The 19,575-nt window shown below is 37.5% G+C and overlaps 1 protein-coding gene across 7 annotated transcripts in view; it reads right to left on the bottom strand.

Moving 5' to 3' along the window:
- frmpd1b (FERM and PDZ domain containing 1b) overlaps positions 1-16,413 on the bottom strand; it is a 45,539-nt gene extending 29,126 nt beyond the window's left edge. For 2 of the 7 annotated variants that reach the window (XM_055178669.2, XM_055178673.2), the window contains exons 1-2: positions 16,096-16,413; positions 5,453-5,588 (exon numbers count right to left, since the gene is read on the bottom strand). The gene's annotated coding sequence lies outside the window, so the exon portion shown is untranslated. The remainder of the gene's footprint in view (positions 1-5,452; positions 5,589-16,095) is intronic. The other 5 variants (XM_073854542.1, XM_055178670.2, XM_073854543.1 and 2 more) reach the window with 5 other exon arrangements.
- Positions 16,414-19,575: the final 3,162 nt, after the last annotated feature.

The raw sequence follows: 19,575 nt of genomic DNA, 5'->3' as shown, positions 1-19,575 counted from the left end.
TGTCCCCTTTAAGGATCTGAGTAAACTCAACCTAAATTTGGGAACAACAATAAAAGTGATGCTTATCAAACAGCACTAATAATGTAAATCTTATTGATCCAACTGTCCTATACTGTATTCTGTAATTTCCTAATGGCAAATATAAAAATATAATATTCTGAATAAAAGTAGCTTTCTTTCATGATGACTTCTGAAAGCTAAAGCATGTAAACAAAGCTTTGAATGACCTCTAGGAATCCTTAAGCGCAGGGATGTTTGCATCTCTCATGAGACCGTCTTGATTAATCCACTGTACAATTGGTGTATTGATTGTGTGTGTGGGTTGAAGGATTAATGCACCCAGTAAGAGTGTCACTTTATTACTTGTGATCCGGGTCTGCAGATGTGAGAAGGACAGATGTCGACACTTACTTACACACAGATCAGTGCTAAAATAGGTCATGTGTGTTTACGGCACAATGCATGCTGCACTATTGACTCTGAGCACCTGTGCTGACTCAGGTAAGAGTCGCTGCCCTTCTTAGAGGTGACAGACTGAAGTCCTGTTCATCCATAAATGCATGGGGCTCATTTCTGTCACCACCTGCGTTACTGCATACTAATTCTGCAAAACTCAGGCTAAAAGCCATTAAAGATCACTCCTATAACATCCACACTTGAGTATCACTTTGAAATGTTGCAAAGGCTGTTCAGTGGAATGGCTCACATAAGAAATCACATCTTTAAAGGACATCCAGAGTTTCGTTCAAAACATTTAAATGTTAGTAGCTAAACAAACTGTCCATGACAATATTAGCATGTGCCCAGAATTTGATTTTACTTCGGAAATGTATAACTTATTTTGATATCACAGATATCCATGTGCAGATTATTTAACAAACCATAAGTCTGAAAAGGAAGCAAAATATATAGCTTTACTCGACAATATGAAATCGCTACAGAGCGCAAACAAAACTAAAAATAACGTTTAAACATTTGATGCCACAATTTAAGCAAATCCAGTCATCAGTTTTTTTGTCAGAAACACTTCACATACACATGACAGCGCTGTCGAAAATTTACACGCTTACACGGATCCGCACATACGACTACTATGACATACGGCTATAAACGCTTGACTATGTGTGCCAGGCCAGTAGATGGCGACGTTACTTTGTAAAGAAACACTACAACCTTTGTACTACAAGTGACCCTGCAGCAGTTTTTCTTCTTTTTACTTTGTCTTTATTTACTTTAATGTTGAGGCTAGCTGCTTTTTCCAATGCTTGGCGTATAAAGAGACGAAATAAGAATAAACTCGATACAGCCTGGCTCCATGACTGCAGTATCAGCATCATCAGTTACACAGTTTCTGCCTCATCTCTTTTCCTCAGTACATCGCCCAAAGGTCCTAAACGTCTGCTTTAAGACAAAAGAGAAGATGTTTTATTTCCTTCTCATAACCTAAGGCCACTGGACATAAATGAAAAAATGCCTACAGTAATCTTTTGATGTATTTTATTAACCACCTGTGAAATACTGTTAAATACCACAGAAAACAATCTCTTAGTTTCACCTTCTGAATAAAGAAGCAGTTCTCAGTTTCTAATCATATTAAGTAGGCCTGCAAGATGTTGTGGGGAAACTGACATTGTGCTATTTTATTTACCCTGCAATGTATTGCAATATATTGATGAAATACTGGATGACTTCAACAAATGACTTACTGTGCTTTCACACCGCCACCGGCAAAAGCGTCAATGAAAGCTCTGGCTGCTTTACTAACGACGCTATAGAAAAGGTGTAGTGGACGCTGTGACGCTCGAACGCATTCTCTGGAATTCGCTCAAGCGGAGGTTTCCGCCTTCCGATTGGTTGCCGCCAAATGCTTCTGCATTCCGATTGGTTGCCGCCAAACCGCGTCATATTCTTTTATGATACATTTTTAATTTATGGAAATATTTAATACAGAATATGACAAATAATGCATTTTGTTGATTTTGCGCTCTTCCGCGATCGCGAACAACTAGAGGGACTGACTGGCAGCCGACATCTAACTCCACATTGTAAAATGAGTAATTTTTCTCTGGTAAACCCTCAATGGGACACAAATATGGCGGCGGGCATGGCGGAAGTGACGTCTTTGGTACCCATGAATACACCATGTGTCCCCTCACATGGAAGTTGCCGCCATGTTTCTACAGTAGCCCTAAACGGACAAACTGAAGTTGACATGATTTAGCACGAAGCTAGCATATTTTAACATGAAGCTAGCATGATTTAGTATAAAGCTAACATGTTTTAGCATGAAGGTCGCATGATTAAGCACAATATTATGTTAGAATGATTTAGCACTAAGCTAGCATGATTAGCACAATATGATTTAACATGAAGCTAGCATGATTTAGCACTATGTAAACATGATTTAGCATGAAGCTAACATGATTTAGTATAAAGCTAGCATGTTTTAGCATGAAGCTAACGTAATTTAGCACTATGTCAGCATGATTTAACCCAAAGCTAGCATGATTTAACATGAATCTAACATGATATAGCACAAGGTTAGCATGATTTAGCATGAAGCTAACATTATGTTAGCATGATTTACTTGAAGCTAACATGATGTTATCATAATTTAGCATGAAGTTAGCCTGATGCTAGCATGATTTAACAAAGTTAAAGTGATGCCATCATGAATTAGCATGAAGTTAGCATGATTATCATGATGTTGGCATGATTTATCACAAAGCTAACATGATGTTAACATGATACTCAGAGCGCATTTCGTCCCTACGTTGTGTCAAATTACAACATTGTCCTGTGACAGCTACCGTAGTTTCTCTTTGCGTTTCAAAATTGAAGTTGGTTGCAATTCGCAATCTCACTGCTAGACAACGCTAAAAAAACCCACATTGGACCTTTAAAAAGCTCTTTGAGAATAATTAACTTCTGCCTTGCATTTCTTGTATAGCTCTAGGATAGAAAACAGTTGCATGATGGTATCACAAACAGTTCCTCTTGTCAAGCGTCAAAATAGTTCAAACCTTTTTTGGAACCGTATTAATTGGTCTTTTGCGAGGTGAAATGTTACTGAATCTGTGATTTCTTTCTGCAGTTTTAAACCACTCTCATATACTGTAGTTTAGCACTGGGAAACGCGTCAAAAATGGCTTTCCTTTTCAAATAAAAAATACCCTGCATGTTCTGCGACGTGACTACTGCAGATGCACAGATTGCAATGTCGATTCTGAAACAACATATTGTGCAGTCCTAATAGTAAGGGTACATCACAGATGCTGTTAGAAGAGATTAATGTGTATTTAACCAGGAATATTTCAGCATTAGTCTTATAAGTCGTCTCAGTGTCAAGTTTATAGCTGCTCAGCTGACGAGTGGGACTGACGTGAACGCTGCTAAATCTGATTCTGTGAATTAGTGCCATCAGTCAAAGCATTTAACACATTAAGACACGTTCACTTACAAGCCATTATTAAAGCTCTCAGCTATAAGTGATCTCATAGTTAAGCTTTGAGCCACAGACAGGTGCTATAAAAAGTAAAATAAATGTACTTCTATCAAATTATAAATTCATTGCAACATTGTTTTTTAAAACTTACAGTACAATATTTACAAATGTTAATAGAAAAAATGAATTTCTTCATTTACTCCTAATTAATGCAGAATAAAATAATCCTATAGAGTGTGTTTTTATTGGCTAAAATACTGAAATTAAAGTCAAGCAATAAATGTGTCTAAACAGATACAGATTTGTAAATGAAATGATATGGGAAGCCGTGTTTCCTGAGGCACAGCATCCCCCTTCTTTGACCGTCTGGTCCAGGTCGTCTGTAACCACCGGAAAGCTGTTTTCAGCTCTGTACCTCCTCAAACCATCTATTAATGTAACTCTACACCCTCCTTCCACATCTGCACCAACCCCCATTGCCTTCAGACACAGAACATCTACTGCGCAAAAGCAGACGGCTATATTAAGCACGCTGGGACACGGTGCGAGGGAAGACCGCTTAATGTCTGGATTATACTTCCTCTAAATCATGTTCTAAATTCAATGCAAGAACCATTAGTGAAAGAATGGCTTTTAACATGTAACCGTAACCTTCCCTTGAGTTTGGTCACTGGGTCAGATTTTGAGAGTCGATTCAGAAGGACTCCCAGATACATCACTTTCTTCATGTGGTCGAGGATGCATTAGTATTTATTATACATGCTTGAGAGCATCACACTTCTGCTTGACTGCACGGCCTATGAGCGGTCATGCAATGTGATTCTGACCCACTGACTGGAAAGCATTCAACTTTGTGAACAGCAATGCTAACTTCAAGACCACCTGGAGAAATTGCTGATTGTGTATTCAAATGTTTTTGGGTCTTATAAATTGGGAGATTTCCTATTTTTCATTATCTTTTGGTTGCAAAGACAAAACGCCTTTGAGCCAAATAAAGAACAAAATGGGAGATACTGTATCCCACAATGCATGATCCCATCAGTTAAATACAGGACAATCATTCAGATGTAACAAAAACAGCACAATTATTTTATTCTCAAGTCTAAGACTGGGTTTACACCAGACGCGGTAGACGCGCGAGTTAAAAAATCTGAACTTCGGCGGATTCCTGTGCCGTGTTAACCAATCAGGACCTTGCTGTAGTAGTGACGTGATTACAGGAAGCGAGCGGAGTGGCAGAGTCTCCCGCGTAAGTCGCAGAAGCCCCTCCCATGACGCAAATTTCCGCGTGAATGTCTCGAACTACCAGAATTTCACGGGGGAATGAAGCGAGTGAACTCCAACTACGCGCAAATAGCCTCTATCGCGGCTGGTGGGAATGCACCATAAGGGGGCATGCACACCAAGGCGTTTATGCTGGCGTGTGTTTTCAAATGTTTTTAATGGAAGCACCACACTTTTTAAAAACGCCAGCTGGCAGGTTTTGTCTGCATTCAGCGCCAAGAGTTGAAAAATGCTTAACTTTGGCTGAAATGCTCAGCTTGTCACTTGTTATTTGGCTGTCCAATCACAATTGAGGAGGGGCGGGACAAATATCACAACAACCAACCGGCATATCGTTCAACTAAGTATCATAGCAACCAAAATGCTCAGCTGAAAAAAGCTGGCAAGTGCCAACAGTCCGCATCCGCCTGCCATTTTCAGCCGTGTTTAAATGCTTTGGTGTACACGCAACCTTTAAAGCTCTGTTTCATTCAATTTCTGAATCAAAGGCCCAGCGATTGGATAGAGGAAATCCCAGAGGAAATTAAAGCTTGAGATCTTTGAATAAAACAAAACTCTAGGGTTTGTCATTCATTTGTTTTCAGATATATAGACAGACAGACAGACAGACATACAGATAGATCGACATATAGATAGACAGACAGACAGACAGATAGAATGACAGATAGACAGACAGACAGATAGATAGATGCTTCTGGATCTGTGGTCTTGACTTGAACTCACCTGGGTGCAGCTTGTGTCCTAAAAGCTCCAGAATGCAGAAATGGTAGCGTGTGATTGGATGTCACATCTCTTGTGTGTGGATTGGATGAGCGGAGACAGGTCCTCACAACCATCAAGACCGGTGAGAATGAATCTGCTTAAAGATAAAATATAATTATAATCAGAGATTGTATGATGATACAGCATAAGGGTATTATCTCATGTAGGAAATCAAAACAATGTATCTACATTATATAACATATAGGTGATTTTATAATTCGTCCAAAAAGCATAATTTTTTTCTGCTCTTTTAACTGGTTAAAATTGTTCTGGTACTCATCATCATAGATCACAAGATGTCACAGGCCATAACAATATAAAGTTTTCTGTAAAAAGTGTTTTACATAGCTGAAAATAATGATTTTCTGTTGTCCGAATTAGTCAGTGTCACTTCTGTTACTGTCAAACTCTGTTACCAATGTAGAGTAACAGTGTCGACAGTTTATGTAACAGAACTGACAGTCATACACAGAGACACACACACACACACACACAAACACACACACACACACACACACACACACACACACACACACACACACACACACACACACACACACACACACACACACACACACACACACACACACACACACACACACACACACACACACACACATCACTGTCTAAACTGTTATGATAAATTCACACCAGATGCGAATGAAGTGCTAAGCACAAATGATTTACATGTTAATTCAATGCAAAGACGCAATAGACATCCTGCGGCGCAAATGAGGCAGCACAAATTATGCGATTTGCGCAAATAATTTTGGGCATTTGATGCGTGTTGAAAAATCTGAACTTTGGCGAAAATTCGCTCCGCATTACCCAATCAGGAGCTTGCTTTAGTAGTTGCGTGATTACGACGTAGCAAGCTAAGGCAGAAATACGAATCAACAATAGAGGACAAAATCATTGTCGCTGTATGTGGCCACCCAGAGCTGTACGATACATCTTCATACTTTTATAGAAATAAGAATAAAAAGGAGCTTGCTTGGAAGAAAGTGATTGAGGATGTCGCACATCTGGTAAGTTGTAAAAAACCCCGATATATATATATATAACTACACACGAATGGAGCAATTTATTTTCTTCATTCACATCTGGTGTGAACGCACAGTTACTGTTAGGGCTGGGTATTGATTCAGATGTTCCAGATCGATTAAATTTCGATTCACAAGCTATAAAATCGATTCGATTTCAATTCAGGATTCAATTTTTGATTCCGGTTCTCGGGCCGGTTTTTATACTCGATTCTGGATTCAACTCAACGAATATAGATTTAATACAAATACTATATTAATAAAAAAGAACAGTGAACATAAGTTTACAAGTGGGTAATTAATAAAAAGAAATTAAAAACCACTATCGTCATCGTCTTGCTTGCGAAATCTAAAATGCTTCCATACCTCTTACTTTTTATGTGAGGGTGGCATCAACGTCGATGAAGCACCTAAAACTGCCATTTTAAGCACTGAATGAAAGAATGACAGGCTCACTCCTTGGTAACATCGCGCAAGGCTAAAAAGAGGGTGACATTTAGTGAAGAAGACTAGTAAGACTAGTTTAACGTTAATCTTACGTTCAATGTTTGCAGAAAAAAATATCGATTCTGCTCTTTGAGGAAAAAAAGATTAATCGAAAAATCGAGTTACTGTATTTATTTTGTTTATTTGTATGTTTTAACACATGTACAGAAGCAATCTTTGAGCTTCTCTGATTTACTCTGAAATTGTTTTTCTTGACTTCCTGGACTCAAGCACACCTGGCCTGCATCTGAACAGCGAATAAATCTCCATTTCCGCACTTATCCTGATAGATTAATCCACTTTCTGTGCCGAGCCTATTTTCAGTACAGCACGCTTTATTAGCACCCCAGTATGCATGAAATCATGCGACAGCAGTGGTCATGCATCAGTCAAGAGAGATCCTCAAACTTGGCATCCATGCGTCACAAACACCGGGTTCACGGAGCATCTGCACGATTTGTGATGTCAGCAAACATGCATCTCAGCCCCCTACTATTTGTCTCCCCCCAGGGGGCTGTAAATCTCTCTGTTGCTCAGTCTGTGGGGTTCTCAAGTTCTCATCGGTCTTTCTAGTGTATTTAAGACTTTTTCCCTGTTTTGTGCACTGTGCTTCTGACTAACTAGATTGTGGAGACTGCAAAACACATGAATAATAAATGACAATAATGCAGCTACTGTGTGAGCAAGACTGCTGCCGTCTAATGAGAAAAGTGTGAGAAAAAGAGAGTGTTCCCATAACAGAGAAAAATCACAAATCTCTTTGTCTCAATAGTTTCTACTAGACATGAGATTAAAGAAAGAACAAATGGACATATTTTCTTCTCTTCATCTTAGAAGAAATCCCCAGTAATCTCACAAAATGTTTTACAAGATTAAATTTCATTTATTTTAATAATATTATGTCATATCATAGCTTGATTTCATAATTTCCAGTTATCTACCTTGACTGCATGAATGATTTTTGCGATGTTAAAGTATCATTACTGAAACCGGGCGGAGCATTTTCAGTTCCCAGCATACTTTGCATGGAACTGCATTAGGGAAGGACATTTTCAATTGTTGTTTTATGTGTTTTTCAGTATTTAATGTTCATTTATGTTAAAGATTTGGCAGAGTTTTTGGTTAGCATTGTGCAGAAGACTGATGCTTGGCCATATAGCACACATACATCTCAGAGACGTCTATTTGATGTCTGTATTAAATGTTGGCTCATCTGCAATACGTCTCTGAGACAATAGCTGACACCTGTCATATAGACATTTAAAAGATGTCTGTAAGATGTTTATGATTTAGGATGTATGTTTATCAGATATTTTTACACAGCAGATGTAGTCCAGATCTCCAGACATCTTTAGCAGACATCTGACAGATGTATCTGTGCTGTCTGGGTGTGTTTTGGCTGTGGGAAGCTATCGATGAAAGTCTTTGACTTATGTATAATAAAATATACAACAAATACTGAGTTTAATAAGCATAAATATCTAATTTACCATTAGTATTTGATTAAAATTACTTAAATCTGAGAACTTAAAAAATTATGTAGCTAGTGTTTTGAGTTTTGTGAACTTATTCGGGTTCACAATGTAATTTAAAAAATAAAACCTTAATATTTTTAAAGCAACACTATGTAGTTTTTTTTACCTTTAAATAATTTATTTCAGTGATAGAACAACTTTTAACTGGACAAATTGTACTGTTGCTGCAACCTGAGCAGCCTCCTAGCTGCTACAAGCACACTCTGAAAGTGGAGGTGGAGGGTAGGAAACACAGCTCCGCCCCTCCCCCTGCATGCAGAAGAGTGTCTGATACCAGGCACTGTTGCGCTTTTCAACCACATGGGGGAGCTGTAAGTCATTTTTACATGGAAACTACATAGTGTTGCTTTAATATTGACAGAATTAGGTCATGTCAAAGTTTGAAATCAATCTTTAATGGTCCTAATCTGAGATCAATCTTAGATTGTAGACAATTCCTTTGGGTGTCACATCAACAAAATTTTGATTATCAACTATACCTTGGATAATGGTAATTTGGGGGGGAGTGTCAAAGAAGGGGTGATTATGAAATACAGAAAAAGCAAGAGATGAAAGTATGATGTAGTTGTTTTACAGGATAAATATACACATCAGAATAAGCAGGGTGGATGGGGTGAGAATGATACAGGAAAAAAGGAAATGGGTGTGAAGGGTGTGAAAAATACTTCTCTAAATATTTCGCTTAGCGCTGCAGAGAGCAACTCACTGCAATACAGCAAAATGCCTACTAGGCAACAAGAAGTCAATGAGAAATGAGCCAATAAACAGGACGAGTGCGGATCGAACCTATGTGGCAGTAGTAGCATCACAGCTTGGATTTCCAAACATCTTTTCTGCGCTTATCTAAGAGCCTAAAATGGCATCGTCCCACAAACAAAAAGTGTCTCTTTGGCCTTTGAGAGTGGGAATTGGTGGGAATGTGCAGTAGTAAGTGTATTATTATCTGCCTGATCATTGGACTGTTCACACAAACTGTCTCCTGAGAATCAATGGTGGTCTGTGTCTGTAAAGCGCAGGGTTCGTCTTCTCACGTGTCAGCTTGGGAGAGAAAGAGATGTTTGCTTGTGACTCTGACATTTACGAACAGATCGTACAGCAGATGGAAAAGACAGAAATCTACACACAGAAACACTTTAAACAATGATGCGCAGCCTTACAGACAAATACACGCACAGTCTAACTGTAATGAGAAGGAATCTCTTCAGAATATGTAAATTTATGTAAATCATGTTGTTTGATTTTTCCTATTCTATTCCTTTACTGCATTTACATTAACCCTCCCACACCTTAGTTAACTTAAAAAACTTCAAAAAGTTGTGCTTTAAAAGTGTATATTTGTTATTTTTCTTGTCAAAAATGACAATCGTTTCGCTAGATAAGACCCTTATGCCTCGTTTGGGATTGTTTATAGTCCTTTGAAACTCAGTTGAAAAAAACTGTTACGTGTTGTGTTAAGTGTTAATTGTTGGTGTCTATTAAACTCCATTAAAATGAGAAAAATCCTCAAAAAACATAATTTCTTCTCGACTGAACAAAGAAAGACATCAACATTTTGGATGACATGGTGGTGAGTAAATTATCTGGATTTTTCTTTTAAGAAAATGGAATATTCCTTTAAGGCATCTAGCAGATGCTTCAATCTAGTGGTCGAGCGGTATATTGCAGATGCCGATATATAAGCCGATATTTGGACATTTTTCTTATTATCGGCGATAAATCTTTCCGTTTGGCCGATAGATTCTCTGGTTGGGTTACGTTAGCGCATTAGACAACACAGAAAAGCAGACACAAATTTGGTTTGGTCTAATAATATATTTTTAACTTTAAAGGGGACATTTCACAAGACTTTCAAGATGTCAAATAAATCTTTGGTGTCCCCAGGGTATGTATGTGAAGCTCAAAATATCATATTGATAATTTATTATAACATGTTTAAAAAAAGTCACTTTGTAGGTGTGAGCATGTCCTTTTAAGTGCAAATCAGCTGATCTCTACACTAAATGGCAGTGCCGTGGTTGGATAGTGCAGATTAAAGGGTGGTCCCCTTCTGACATCACAAGGGGAGCCAAATTTCAATTAGATATTTTTTCACATGCTTTCAGAGAATTGTTTACCAAAACCAAGTTACTGTGTTGATATTTTTCACATTTTCTAGGTTGATAGAAGGACTGGGGACCTAATTATAGCACTTAAACATGGAAAAAGTAGGATTTTCATGATATGTCCCCTTTAAAGGTAGGGTAACACATTTTGAAAAATGCTAACGGTAGCCGCCTAGCAATGAAATCACGATCCCACCGTCAAGTCAAATCGCCATCCAAAGTCACACCTCTTTCAAAACACATGAACACGCACAGATCAGACGGTCAAATCTCATGTCTCATTCACCAGTGAGAAAACTTTGCAGTACAAAGTGAATAACATTACCAAAATAACCAACATAAACAACTGGATTACATCAGAATTAGTTTAAGCACACTTTCGGTTGTGTAGATGTAGTAACTGTTACGCTAATCCGCAAACGAACACAAATTTCATAAGCAACACAATGTTTCATCAAAGTAGAATATCTGAATCCATCTCAATACAAACATATTGCGTACCTACCTTACCAAAAAAAAATTCAACGACCCTTTCAGACCCTTTGCCTCCTGTAGCTGTTTGCATCTCGTGGTAAAGCAGTAAAGTTAGCGATGTTCATTTGGGTTTTTGCTCTTTGCTGATCCACGCAGTTTTTGCTGTTGTTTTTATAAAAGATGTCTTTTGTTTTGTGGCTCCTGTACAGGTTGTCAATTCAGCAGAAAAGTTTGCTGTTCTCGCTGTTTACAGACAGGAGGTGAGCGCACGTGAACGCGCAGATGACGTATGGTGTCTGCGCGGACTCGCTGCGCGGTGGGCATTCAAATTACGCTTACGTATGAGGGACAAAAAAGGAAACGTCCGTTTGGACCGAAATCTATGATTTGTTGAACATTTTTTGGTCCTACGCCTTTCACAGATGACATAAACTTGTACAAATACATTTAAACAACTTAACACAGTGATTGCTATCAGGATGTGAGGAGACTTTTAACCAGCATAACAAAAATTTTCAGGATCAAATCTGTTACCCTACCTTTAAGAAAGTGAAACAACTTCTTACTGAGTAAAGTAACTTCATGCAATGTATTTGATTATTTATTAATATTTTTGTCATTAATCTTAATCTATTTTAATCTATAAACAGTAATTATTTTACCTCATTACATTTTTTCAAATTAAGTGAATATTGCAATGCATACATATGCAAAATAAATGTTTATTTAGTAACTAATTGTTTGTATGTTTCTCAGTAACTATAATTATATATTTTAAATCGCTTATTTTAAAAAACCCATATCAGTTGACCACTACTTCAATCCAAAGCAATTTATAGGTACAATACAAAATTAGGGCTGGGTATTGGCAAGGGCCTCACGATACATGTGTCATGATACAATACAATACAATACAATACGTTGCATGTTGCGATACATTGCAATACTTTTTCTTTTTTTAATCAAAAATGTAAAAAATAGAGCTACATTTTTTTTTTTACTTTTTTGAAGTGCTTCCACACGTCGGCTTTGAATTTTCTGCCATTTTCTCACTCCTGCTAACTTCTGAGACATTGGCCGAATGGCCGTATATGACAGACAGCTGGACAGCAACAACTACAGCAGGTTGTTAGATGCACACAGAGGGATTTCATGGGGTTTTAAAATATCGATAGTGGAGATTGAATCACGATAGTTAGCTGTATCGATATTTTTGCACAGCCCTATTCAAGATGAACATTTATTAAACTGGGAATTGAACTGACAAACTTTGCACAATGCTTTACCATCAGAGCTACAGAAACCCTGTGTTCCTGTCACTAAACCCAAGTTTCAGAGCACTTTGTGGCCAAAGTTTTTTTTGCCATCGTGCTGAACATGGAAAATGCTTTTTCACTGCATTTGTCTCCCAAGTCCTTGCTGACAAACTGCTGTCCTAACTCTCCTCACATTGTGTTCTCTGTCTCTGAGAGATTGAAGCATCGTACAGATTCAGGCGGATGAGTCTATGGGTTCTGTCACTGAATGAAACTAAGCACAAGATAAGTAAGACAAGACCAGATCGAGCCAAGATGGGCTGAAAAAAAACCCAGATGACAACAGAATTAGCAAGATATACTCGGGTTGGCACTATCTCTATAATGTGTCTGAGTCTGGTCTGAAATTGTTTCCCAAATATAAAAATGTACAGGTTTGGGATGATATGAGGATGACTAAATAAACACAGAAGGTGTACTTGCCCTTTACATATTTTTTAGCATGATTTATGTGTATTTTTGTACTTAAACCATGTTTACCACAAATTAACTATAGCTTTACTACCATAGTTTAATCATGTTTTTTTGTAGTAAAACCACTGATAAAGCTGTCCTTTGCAAATGTTAATCAATATGTCAAAAGCATGGTTAATTTTCATAAAAGTTGTTTCAAAAGAAGCATGCACAAAAATGTTAAGGCTGTTTAGAGGAACGTATACATGTACGACTTCGTTTCAATGGTGGTGTTTGTGCGTGAGTGATTGAAGAAAGTAAGAAACTCTGAGAAGAAAAAGCTTTTAACCGCAGACCCTCCAGGTCTAAATGCCACTGAATTGTAGACATTCCACTGAGATTTCTAACATTTCATATTCAAGGATGTGTGCAGACTGTGCACATGCACATCTAATGTAATACATCATTTCACATTATATCACTGTTCTCTAGTGCACCAAATTCTGGAAAAACACAATAAAATGAGGCTTTCGCTCATGCTCGGTTTTACAACACTTGGACGCTAAACAAATGCTCCATGCAGAGATGTGTTGCTGCTCATAGCTTAAGTCTCAGGCCGTAACTAGGTCAGATTTGTTTTAAACTAAACAAGTATTAACTAACAGCCAAATAAACGGTTCGGACTCAGTAAAATGCTGTTTCCTCTGCTTTGTCTGTGCCGGTAAGCAGCTTGTTGTTCGTGTTGAAAATGATTCCACGTTTCCTCTTTAGCACTAATTAAATCACCCTTCTCTTCTCTGTTCGGCCTGTCAGAGCCATCCATTAACATAATAAAAGAAAAGCCCTTTTGTGCAACCTCTCAATTCAATTCCATTGGCGACAGCAACCGAGGAGTTGGGAGTTCCCAGCGTGCTTTTAAATCTAGCCACCATTTGGAGATTAAAACTATATGCATTTGCACTTATTAACAACCTGCACTGGATAATAACAGATTGGTCAAATGACACGCATGTTTCAAGTTCATCTGTCTCTACCTCACAGATTTTCTGTTTAATTAAGCAAAGAGGTTAATTTAGTGGTGGATGATCTGATAAGGGAGGTCAGAAGTCACAGAGGTGAATTGTGGGTAGAAAATACATGGGTGAACGTTTGCGAGTATGCTATATAAAATGCTCAGCTCCATTCACCACTGAATCATCACACAACTAGGGCTGTCACAAATGATTAAATAATCGTCTCATCGCGATTGTTTGACCTCATCGCAATGATTTCCGATCACCGCAATGATTGCACATCTCTCTAAAAAACACAAGGGGGAGCTGCAGTGCCTGTATAAACCAGACAGTATCAGATACTTTTAAATATGTGTTATGTGTATTAATATTTACTGCCAGATAAACCTGGCAAAAGATTTTATTTAAATAATCACAACAATGTGTGAAAATTATTTCACAAACAAACAAAAAATGTATGAGAATTAAATGTTGTAGAAAAAAACAGACATTTAATCGTCATAATCGCCAAAGCCCTAAAACAGGCAATTTATCGTAATAACCGCCACAATTTATATTAGACAATTAACCAGCATCAGCCAAATTTAATAATCGTGACAGCTCTACACACAACACACTGAGAATACACACAAAGCACACACAGGGATCAACACAATCTCATCCAAACAGACAGTGTGTGTAAGTCCAATACTATAACCACAAGGAAGAATGTAAATTTACTACGCTATTATCTTTTCTCAACATTATGCCATTACATAAATCACCAAATAGACCAATAACTTCAATGCTGAAATGCATATATAAATATAAAAAAGAAAACACATATATATCTTCATTTATGTTTTTAACTCTAATCGTCCCTGTATCCATATTTCTCCTAATTTGCATTCATAAAATTTCATACATTTGCACAAATAAAACACAACCAGACTACATGAATAGGACCCACATCACAAAACCCACACATGCATCACTAAATAATCATGTTGCTTGCTTTACACTTTCTGACATATTGAGATCATCTGTCTGATGCACATGGCCATGTGCGTACACATCACTGCAATCTGGTGATGTTTGTGTAAATACATGTAAAACAAAGCTCAATAATATATCTGTAAGAAGGAATGGGTCCTAAAAAGTCATGTTCTGTGTGCATGATGTGCTCGAAAAGCCAAAAACAGAGAAGGGGAGGGAGAGAAAGGGAGAACATGCCACACCTCGCTCATTCACAAACCCAGCAGTCCCCAGTTGGTCCAGCTCTACCATTACACTGCGACATAATCACATGTTCACATGACTCAATCTTTCATTTATTTCCACGACATGTGTGCAGTCGGGTCATATACAATCCAAAAACAACACAAAAGCCACAGTGCGTGCGAGTGCGTCTTTAAAATCCTCAGCAGCGCTCGCTGAACAATAGTAAACACACACAGCGTTGGGAAATTCGAATCTTTGGAACGACTCGGTTCTTTTGTACGGAATCATTTTAAGTGATTGCAGGATTTGATCTATAAAATGTTTAATGTAGACTGGTTGTTTTTTATTTGCACTATTTTATATAGTATATAGTCTGGTAGGTTCCCGACGTTTTCACCTAATGAGACCCATATAAGAAAACGCGTATGTTTTACAAAGGATTTGCATAACCAAATGACCCGCCTGCTGTTTCAACCAACTTCTTGCCGTCCATTTGTATTGACAGAAATAATCATTTATCTTAATAGCAACCTTCGCCTATGAATAATTAAAGCACTATTAATCGATGAATCGATTGGCTCGAAAGCAGACGATTCAAAAGAACAAATCGCTCGCGAGTCGGACATCACTAAAATACAGTGCGGTGCATCCACACAACCACAATTCCTGACAACCTTAAACAAAAATAACCAGACAGTTATGACAATCGGTATAAAAATGTAAAACGTGAATAGTACTCCAATACCCATCAAATAAATGATACATGCCTGTTCCGATATCCATGACCTACATATCCCAAACACACAGTGATTCCTCGTATCTCAACGTGGGTTGATTTATCTAAATCCATAACTACACCGCGCGCTAAATTAACGTTACCTCAGATAGAGCACATTTTGTTTTTACGCTTGGAAGCAAATACAAAAAGGCCAATCTGTTTGGTTTCACGTTTAATCTTAATCCGATTTGAATCTCACCGTCTGATCAGCATGGACGCTCAGGAATGAAAAACAGAAGTATGTTCAAAATGATCCTGACAAACCTTGATTCTTTGAAAAGATGCTATCCGGGTCTCCATCGCCACACACAGACGTCCACGCAAAAGAACAACAGAGACAGACAGCAGGCTGCACCCACCTCGTGGTTTAAAAGGACACCGGTCCGGTCTGGAGCACCGGTCCACACTGATGTCGATCCAAATGAGGATAAGAATCACAGGTGGAATCTGACGGCGTCCGACAGGATAGATAGCTGGATGCGGGGTGATGCTGGGGACGCGTGCTGGATGCTGTCAGGATAGGGAGGGACCAGCTCTCTCAGCTCAAGCGCTTAATCCGCCAGCCTCCTTTCGGCCACTCCACCCATCCCTCCTCACACTCCGAAACGAATCATTCTCACGAGACCGTTCTGATTCATTTGAACCGATTCTAAATGCGTCTACATCACACGACGCAGAGCATCTACGTGTGATTTATTCGCAACATTAACTGTTACAGAAATATGATTTTGTTCATTTATTTCGCGGTTTATTTTTCGCTGTTTATTTGTTGTTTATTTTTTGTATACCCTGTACTGCAGTACACACATAAAAACACTTAACTTAATAGAATAATGGTATTGTATTGGTATCGAAATCAGCATCATATATATCGGGATGTTGTCTTTGATAATACTTGTTATCAGATAAATAAACAAAATATATCTCATTTAAAAAACCCACATTGAATAAACGATTCACTTTAAAGAATCGGACACTATCATCCCTCCTCCCATTTTCTCGCATTACACGTCTGCCCCCATCAGGGTCCTCCTGCAAGGTCAACCACAGGGGAAAAGAATGGAATTGAATGACTGGAGAGCAGGGGCGTAGCAGCCATTTTAAAAGTGGGGGGGACAGTATGGTAATGTGACCTAAAGCTGATGTTCATAATAATACATTCTAAATAGAATACCAATTGGCATTTTACAGCACCCTAGTGGCAATTTTGGGAACATGCCATGATAGCTTACATGAACCTATTTTTGTGAAATCATACTCACAATTTAAAAATACTGCAGGACTTTGAAACCAATGTGAGACCATCAATAGCCTACTTTATTTTTATGAAATAAAGATATTTTATGATAGTTACAATATTTCAGTTACACTACATTTGTATTTTGATAAATATACAAATTATATCTACACTAATTTTATAGAACATACATTTTATGAAAATATAGCAATAAAACCTAAATCAATGTATTTACAAGTTTTTAATATTTTCAAGATGGAAGTAAGTTCTCTAATCAAAACATGGCCGTGGGAAGTGGGGGTGCTGCGGGTGGGAGATTTTTTTTAAGTAAAAATATTCTGCACAATTTATATATTACTTATGAATATTTTAGGAGATTATTTTTGACACACGTAGGTTATTACGTGTATTTTGGGTTTTAATTTCATTACTGTCTGTGCCTACCCATCTCCGTGGCCTCATCCGAGCGCACTTTCTCTGCCTTGTCTTTTGAAGACATGGGTACGCAGCACCATGACCCAGAATAGACTAACACACCTTTGGCTAATGCATGCCCACACAGAAATTCTGAACTCCCTGGGCATTCGTCCCCTAGCTCATGAGAGACTTTGGACTCTATTATACAACCGGCGCAAAGCGCGACGCGAGTGTCTTTTGCTAGAGTAAAGAGCGCGTTGATATTATGCGCATACAGTATTAACGGGATGACAACGCGGGTTTGCTTAGCACATACATGGATGCGAAGCAGCACAAAAACGCTTTTTAATATGAAAAAAGGATTAAAATGTAAAAGATTATTATTGAGTCTCTTTGACATAATTGATGACCGATTATGAGACGTTAGAACGCGTAAAGAGCTGCTTTAGCTAAGTAAATAAATGATTTACTTTAAACGAATGCATCTATTTTTAAAAAAAAATTAAATGCTACCCCACGAATTTATTGTATATAATGACTCTGTACCTGTGGATATGGTAAGATGAGAACGTTTGTAAATTCTTTATCTCTTGTTTGTAACAAATAAAGAATTTTTAGAGTACAAACCTTATATAAAGCCTAATATATTCTAAAAATGTAATTATACACCATGTATTTTTTTATAAAAGTATACAATATCAGAACTAAACCCATTATTATTTTTGTTCGAATTATAAGTTTAAAAAAAGACAGTAATAGTACTATTTAGTAAAAAAAGATCTATATAAAAATATACTAGGTATGTTACTGTGAGAATATTTTACCACTGTTAATCGACGTGTGATTTAAAAACGAAAGTAAAATATGTTCGTCCGCATGGACATTAAAAATTGTGTTTAATTAATATTATGTTGTTATAATATTATATGTTGTATGTAAATATGTTCTATGTATGTATATCTGAAGTTATAACGAAAGTAATTTCCCCTGGGATTATTAAAAGTATTTCTGCTTCTGATTAATAGCGCATAAATTTATCTGATAACTGATGATGTCTGTGTGTTTCAGACCCTGGCTGTGTGCACTGAAGTGTATATAACAATAAAGTAGTAAAAATGTATTTATTTTTAAAATGTATTTAGGCCTATAGGCTTATAGGTTTTTGTTAAAAAAAAAATTATTTCACAGCACCCCCTGTCCAAAATGACTTCCAGCGGCCCTGAATCAAAACATCAAAACAACTTTTTACAATTAAACTAGATTATCTTTAATCCTGTTGCTCCATTACTTTAAACTTTGTTTTAAATCTCAGTGAGTTCAAATACATTTTCTACAATTAAATATGTGGCTAAATCATCAGAAACAGACACCGCGAGCGTGGTGGCACTATTCAAAGATGCGTTTAATATAACGTCTCAACAGAGTGAGTTTGACGGTTTAAAATATTACTTAACACTACCAGTGACAGCTCCCGATGCTCGTATGCGCTTCTCCTCTGTCACGCGCTCCAGTCAGAAACTGAGAGCAGTCAATGAACGGACACACGGCGGTGCTTCATGACAAATGCGTCGCGCCGGCACATCTTGTTCATTCATTATATCACAATAACTGAGCTTCGCAATATTTCCTGCCACATTGCTTCGTTAATCAATACAATTGATTGTTTTAAAAGATCGTCAAATGTTTTTTATTTGAATAAGATCTTTAGAATCGATTACCGATGTATAGTGATTTATAATAGGCTACAAAAAATATATTACATTTGCCTGCATAAACTGTTTATTTTCTTTATGAATGACAACGTCAACATTTGTTGCTGTTTAATTACACCGGCAGATTCATCAGCGCAGATGATGGGTTTAACATAAATAAGTTTTAATCTATATTATAAGATTTGTAAGCTGTGTTTAAATGTAAGTGGTGCAACACAACTCGAATTAAAATTAAACTGAGATAAACAAACCATATTTTAGCTCTAAACTCTGCTTATTTTAATCTGTGCAACCCACTCTGAATCCTGCGCAGCGTGAGGAGGTCCATAGTGTATTTTAACTACAGTAGGTTAAATCATAACATGAAAACTTTATCGC

The sequence above is a fragment of the Misgurnus anguillicaudatus genome, chromosome 16, assembly GCF_027580225.2.
Source record: "Misgurnus anguillicaudatus chromosome 16, ASM2758022v2, whole genome shotgun sequence".
Lineage (NCBI taxonomy): Eukaryota > Metazoa > Chordata > Actinopteri > Cypriniformes > Cobitidae > Misgurnus > Misgurnus anguillicaudatus.
Note: the sequence above shows the minus strand (reverse complement) of the source record. Positions and strands in the feature narration are given on the sequence as shown.